This window comes from Pempheris klunzingeri, chromosome 11, assembly GCF_042242105.1.
Source record: "Pempheris klunzingeri isolate RE-2024b chromosome 11, fPemKlu1.hap1, whole genome shotgun sequence".
In the NCBI taxonomy this organism is placed as follows: domain Eukaryota; kingdom Metazoa; phylum Chordata; class Actinopteri; order Acropomatiformes; family Pempheridae; genus Pempheris; species Pempheris klunzingeri.
Window position 1 is genome coordinate 18,821,480 of NC_092022.1, and position 7,589 is coordinate 18,829,068.

Below are 7,589 nucleotides of genomic sequence, written 5' to 3' on the forward strand. Positions count from 1 at the left end.
CAGTCAATAAAAGGTAAATGATTATAAATATTATGCTCAGGGGATCAGACTGTACAGAGTGACCTTGACAATCCGCCACACGCTGAAGTGTGAATCAGCCACTGGTGATGTCATGTTCACCCAGAAAAAGGATTTCCATCATGATATGTTGCATCATCTGCGGGGGCGCTTCTCCTAACCAGAGCAAATGCCCACTTTTGCACAAAAACGACACAAAGTCAATCCCACAATCAAATCTGTGCAGCAGTCATTATATTCTTAATTCCATGTCTCCTTTTCTCTCAGCAGCTCAGACTGTAATGTGTGAAATCGTGCAGGTATTGCACCCAAATTGTTACAAACCTGTCGAACCTCATGTCTCTGTTTCCCTCCGTTACCTGTGCAGACTGAGTTGACTTGGCTGCTCGCCTCCTTCTCAGCCCCACACTCACTCTGCCCTCTGCTCGCCAAGTCTGGTCTCCTCAGTTTACTCCTATGCCCCACTTGGGGGCAGTATATAGCCAGGGAAGCCAGTGTTATGGGCCCAGGGGGGACACTTTCTATTACAAAATGGAAATTCAAGTTCAATATTTGCATTTGCCTCATCCTGCTGAACTGGTTTAAGTCTGCATTTTTCCAATGCAAATATCATGCAAATGTGCCTCTGCTGGAAAGCACAGACTTAAAAACTTAAAAGTAAAGTCCTAAATGGCACGATGATAATTAAAGATAGATATAACAAGAGAAAAAGATTTTTTTGTTTGTTCAGTATTTTTACAAGTTTTTTCTTTGTCACAAAAGCTCAGACACATATGAAAACCAAACTCAACTACAGTCAGAACAGGAGACGCGACGCAGGATCTGCAGGGTTTCACATGCAGTCAAAAAGGACAGAGCCAGTCATACAATAGGCCAGACAACACATATTATTCTGGGCGTTGTTGTGGGGTGAATAGCAGCACTGATTACACAGGGCCTCCAGCTGAGGGAGGCCCTCAGAGTGAGTAGAGCACAAAGCCCTTTGTAATTCCTCAAGTGGGTACTGTACATACAAAATTAACACTTTGGTTCAAATCGTTCTGTCTCTAAAGCATTTGGTTGAAACCTACAAAAATATCATCCTCATTTTGCAATGTAAGACCTAAAATGTTATTTTATGAAGCAAAGTGGAACAAGAAGAAATAGATTTGGATACACACAAACATCACTGATGCGGTACTGGGTTAACTTTACCCAGTAACAGAAAACCATTGGGTCATGTTTTAACCCCTAGACAACATGTTAAAAACCCAGTGTGTGTTATTTTACCCAATGAAACATGTTCCTGTGAGCCAAAACATTAATTTGGGGCATTGTCAAAGAAATGCATCAGGCTATAAATGATCAGTTTTCCTGATGTACATACAGCGAGTCATTTCCCACTTCTCCCCTGCTTTCACATCCAGTATTCTGCCATTACAGCATGTGCGTGAAGGCTGTGGCACTCAAATGCAGCAGTGGAGAGACTGACAGCAAATGTCCAGACAAACTGGCCGTGTGCCACGAGATAACACGTGGATGTAATCACAAAGGCTATAATACATCATCGTTTACACAGAGTTGTGCAGATTTAATAAGCAGTGACAGCCAATGTAAACACTGCTGCCTAATAACACAGAGCATGAACTCAAATGTAGGCCAACAACAGGGGAGAGATGGTTCTGCTGAAGTGTGAACAGACAGTCCTTTTTTGTTTTCACTCACGAACGTTACATGGGAGGCAGCCATCGGCCAATCGTCAGTGACTTGCAGCCGTGTGCCACACAGCACTTCCTGTAAGCTGAAGTCAAAACAGGATCCTGAAACATGAGCCAGAGGTGTCCGGGTGTTACATTACTGTAGTGAAGTGTCACTGTCTGAAAAGAAAAGGAGTCCACAAGATCCAATGGCCAGTGCCCACAACAAAATAATTACCATAATAGGAAATGAATTGGTCTGTACTGCTTGAAGTGGACACAGTTGTGTTTCACCTGCTTCTTCTGTGTTTTTTACTGAAATACCATATAGTCTGTGAGTCTGTGAGTTTCCTTGATTTATGATAGATATCTAGCTTTATTGGTGCACACTAAAATAATTATTCTTTTGTCTGTTTTTAAAATGAATATTACACCAGATATTCTCTTATGAATAACAATAGTATGTATCATTTCCAAACCCATTATTACTTATTATTGGTTAGTTTTTTCCGTCAGGATTACACAACAATTTGTAGCAATCCTATTCAAAGCATTTCTGTATGACACCACACATGAAGTTGTCTGCTTTACGTTCAGTTCACCTCCTTCAGTTTGTTGTCACGGGTGATGTGGGTGCATTTGCATAAAGCATCTGCCAAGCAACATTTGACTATGCTTAAATGGAGGCTGAAAAGTAATTGCACACACAGTCAATTATGCATGAAAGATACACATACACATCTTTCATGCAGTAGTTATGAAAAAGAAAAACAGTAACGACTGATGATGACCTGACAAGATCTTTCAGTGTATTTATTCTCCTCTGAAGGTGGATCTACTAGTTGCAACACAAATGAAAAGCAACCTTTAACCATGTTAAACTGATACACGTATTTGCTGACTTTAAACTTGTATTGCAGAGTATGGTATCGTGCTGAAATGTACAGTTAAAGTTTGCACTGGTGGATCTGGTACGAGGTTTACAGGCCAATTATTAAAATCCTTGTTTTAGATGTATCCCAGTATCCTGGCTGTATTAAAAGTACAGCTTGCCATTGATGATAGAATTAAATTGCTAATGAGGGTAACGAGGGTAATGAGGGATTCCCACTCTTTTGTTTATGAGAGCATCTTCCTGCAAGGAGGAGACTCACTGGACAGATGGTTTTGGGGGATCTTAATGAGATACTTATTCATGTCTGATGTCAGAAATCCAAGAGTAAGGGGGTGGGGGAGCCTCGCTCTGCTGACAGGCAGGTCATACAGTAGTGACAACACAGTTTCTCAATTTATCAGTCTAAAAATATAGTTTGTCAATGTGTCTATGGTAAATTATCTCAATATTTATTTGTGTAACAGAATTACATGTTGCTTCTGGGAGACTTGAACAAGGCTTGCTTGTTTCTTTGGAAAATTACCAGCTGAACAAGAGTGAAGACAGTGATGAATATTTCAGGGGGGGCCGTCAGTGCACGGCAGAAATGAATATCACATGTGAAACACGCACCAAGACTCTGGTTCAACAGTGTTGGGTCTTTTGAATTGCGCATGTCAGAGATGTCAGCTGCTGTGTGAAGCAACATAAACATGATAGTTGACTAAATAACAGCCACCAGAATGGTGTTTAAATTTGCGCAGCGTATACTGTATCTTCGACACAACATGAGGTCAACACGGACATTTAAAAACAGACAAATGGTTGAATCGGTTTTTGCTATTGAACAACATGTAAACTTTCTTCAGATAGTACAGAACGTTGACCTTGTCCCACATTTGAATGTAGGTCAACTTGCTCCATGTGTTAAGCTGTAATGTTCTTCAAATAAGGCATTGTTTATCATCCACTAAAAATGCTGAAACCAACCAAAGAGTCCAGCACATTCTTTCAAATCATTTTATTTGTCACTGAGCGGCAGCGTTCGTCAGTGAATAATCAGCTGGTGTTGATGGTCATACACGCTGTGATAAAATCAAAGATGACTGAGCTGTGAATGGTTTGCATTTTCTGAGTTTTGTCAGTTGTCTCATGTGCTAAATGCATCCTCCTCTGCACTAAGATCCTGTTTACTGGCACACGCCAACATAAGGAAAAGATCCTTTGTGCAAATAAAGTGCATCCAAGCAGGTTGAAACATACACAAAAAAACTGTTAACTGGATTGTTGAGAATCCAACTCAGTCCCATTTACCGACCTAATAGACAGCCATAATATGTACCTAAGAGAAAAGATACATTAAAACATACTAAGGTGTATTATTTTCTGGAAATATTTACAGTTATTGAACAAGGCAGGTGAGGAGAGGTCACATTATGAATGGAATGGAAATCACAGTTATGTATACAGTCATACATTACAACTATCATAGGCATCATAATTTAAATTGAATTAAAAAAGTAGACTCCTCTCAAACACAACGTTTTTAACCCCTTATCCTAAACCTAAACCTAAACCTAAACCTAAACCTAAACCTAACCATTTTCCTTGTACCTCCAATACAATACAGGTAAGCCTGTATTGTACTGAAATCCTGTAATAGTAAATTAAAGGTTATGGACTGCAGTCTAAAGTATTTTACCTGATTTGTTGTGACATACTTTGTATGTCACATGTTTAGCTTCGATGTAATTTAATTGGGATGGGTTTAATGGAGACAATGTAAATGTTTTTATTTCTAGTTCAAGTGTAAGCAACTGTTGATTGTACATTATATCTTTAATACTGTGCCCAGGATTTGTTGTCATGGTAACAACTAATTGGCATCCAAATAGACAATAAACAGATGCTATATGACACAAAAAAAGACTCCATAAATTTAACACGGAGTACAATAGACACAGTGTGCTCTTATATGAATATTGAAATATGTTTTTTTTTCTATAACGCACAAACAAATCCACTTTGTGTGATATGATCTCTGTTGATCGGAATAAAAAGGGAACAAATGCTTTGCTTTAAGGCCTGTCATAAAACAAATAAACACTGTTTAATGATGTATATATAAAGACTATAATATTATATATAACTAAACATAATCTCAATGGCAATTTAAAGGAAAGTGATGGGCGCAGCACACACACAGCCTTCGGGCTATCACACCTCATCATTATGAGGATTCAGTGTGAACCAGGCCGGACGGCAGCTGCTGGATGAGAGGGAGGGGAGGCAGGAGGGGAGGGAGGGAGGGAGGAGGGGAGGGGATGCGGGGCTTGTTCACATAATAGCCGGCGGGTGAAGGCGTGGTGAGTGTGGCTCAATACGAGGCGAGTGTGTGCGCTACAGTAGTACCGGAGGATGAACATGAACAGCGGCTGCACAGCGGCTCCCCTACCTGGCAAAAGCAGCCGGGGAGACAGTTGAACGGGGGTGATGAATATGCAGGAGCTGCTCTACCTTAACAATACCTAAGCGGGATTTAAGGAGCGCGAAGGTAAGGCGACATATGATGTGATGGAACAGATGCAACCCGCCTCAGTGAGCTGAGGGGAGACAAAGTAGACCCAGTCATGGACGCATGTGATCTGGAGAGAGAGCATCAATGAGAATTACAGCAGCATGGGCTTGGCTCTCCGTGTTTCCTCAGTAAAACAAGGAGGAGTGTGGTTTTATTTGACACATCTGTCCAGTCTGGGAGCTCAGGTGGAAACCACCCATGTACAGTACAGCAGCACATTCATTGTTCTCCCTGCACAGTGCAAACTGGCCCTGAGGTGTGCCAGTCTCATTATAGGATACTGTGCTGCTGATTGTAGTAGATATGAGGTGGTAGCATTTTTACATGTGTGTTTAAGTTAAAAAAGAATATTTAAAAAAAGTAGTTAATAGGCTATTTGGCTGGATTGATGGGAGGAGACAGTGTGCCTTGGTGAATATTAAAAATGCTGGATGAATCATCATTTTACCATTTTGCAGCACTGTGAATCATGACAGTCCAAAACATTTTCTTATTAGTGGATGCTTTTGTGTTTTATGTGCATAATTTGAATTTTCTGTGTTGCGGTGTATTTGGTTTGTGACTGTGGTGGCAATTGGTGACACAGGCCAAGCATTTGTAGTCATGTTTTACAAGGACATTAGTTGTTATAGTTGTGGTGCAGGTCAGTCAAGGTATCCTCCTTGTTACCACCTTGATATATGTGTATATAGCCTATATATTCTTTTAAATATATTGTTCTGGCAGGTTCTGGATTTCTACTTTTACTCCACTGGTACAAACGAGGATGAGACCTGCAAAGGTTGACCTGCTGATGTTATCTTAGAGTTGAAGGAAGAGACACACGCATGTCTGAGTGTATTTAAAGCATTGGGGATTGTAAACAGGAACTGTTGTTGTGATGGTCGTGTCTGTATGACACACGTGTCCAGCGTGAAACTTTGTCGCTCTTCCTCTTTGTTGGTGAGGATGTCCTGTTCCATTTATCACAACCCGTCAGCTTTCTGGAGACACATTTAACAAACTTTTTAAAGCCAAAGGGGGCACTTAAGTCATTTTTTGCTTCAATACATTAAACAGAATCATTCAAAACATTTTTCATGAACAGCCTCACTTTTATATAAATTTGAGATCCTCCTCTTGCTGTTTGATGCTGCTGAGAAATATCTCAGCACTCAGTTGGCAACCTTCCATTCAGGAATCAAAGCCTCCCAAGACTTTCTGAGAAATGTGCTAAAGACAGAGAAGGAGAGATCTATTTTTGGACGGGCAAGTAATCTTATATTCATACACTTACCACAGAGGGAATAAATCTGATATATAATAAGGTGGAAGCTGAGCAGCATCACTGAAGCGAAACAGGTTGGCAGGTGAGAATTTGTGGTTAGAACTTATCTTACTCGTGCCGCTGTCCTGAAAATCAAAACCAATTAATTAGATTGATTAATCCAGTTTCAACATCTCATCTCATCTATAACACGTGCTTTCACTAAAGGTAAAGATAATGCATATATCTTTTAGACACCCATGTCGATATTGCTCTGATATGGTGATTTTCACCGGGCTGCAGACACTCTGGTTCTTCCAGAGTCCAGATCATGTAATTTGGTCATGTTCCATTTTCTCCACCCATTCACGTCCGTGCCTCAGAGCCTCGTCCCTGAGCTCTGCAGAAAGTCACTGCAGTTTTCTGTAATGAAACTCTGCAGTTTGTGATATCAGGAATGCCAGTGGGGACAGCTGTGAAACCCAGAGAACGAGGGCAACTGGTGGCAAAGCTTCCAAAATGGCAGGAGTGCACTGCTTCCAGATTAGTCTGTGTGTTTTGAATCAGTCCAATGTCCTGTTGTGTGCTTTTAAGGTATTTAAATTCTATACCGAGATGCTGCATTTATACAGGTTTGGGCTTTTAGAATATAATTGAAATTAAATATAATAATACTCTAATCAATAAAGGTGGACAGTTTTTCAGATTAATCCCGGATCGATCATTCTGCATGGACTGATCCAAAAAACACATTTATCTTGGATTCAGGAATGAATCTACAGACATAAACTTCTACATGCTCCTTCCTTTTGGTTGAATTTAAGTTTTTTTTTTTGCTTCATCTTAGGAAGGTAATTATCAGTTACTTATTCAGTGCTGTAGAGCTGAATGTCTGTCCATCAACGCTTGGCTGAGCCAGATATCGCCATAAAATACTGTCCAGATCGCCATGAATATTGCTTAAGAAGACATTCATGTCTGTGTCAGAGTGAAACATGTCATCAGGTCAAAATTTCAGTTCGTCTAATACTCTGGTTAGTGACCAAATACCTGCAAAGCTAATCAGATTACTGCTAGCTAGCAAATGCTGGCTGGCTAACATGCTGATGCACATGATAAGCATTATGCTTTCTAAACAAGAGCATGTTAGCATTGTCACTGTGACCATGTTAGCATTCTGACATTAGTATTAAGCTG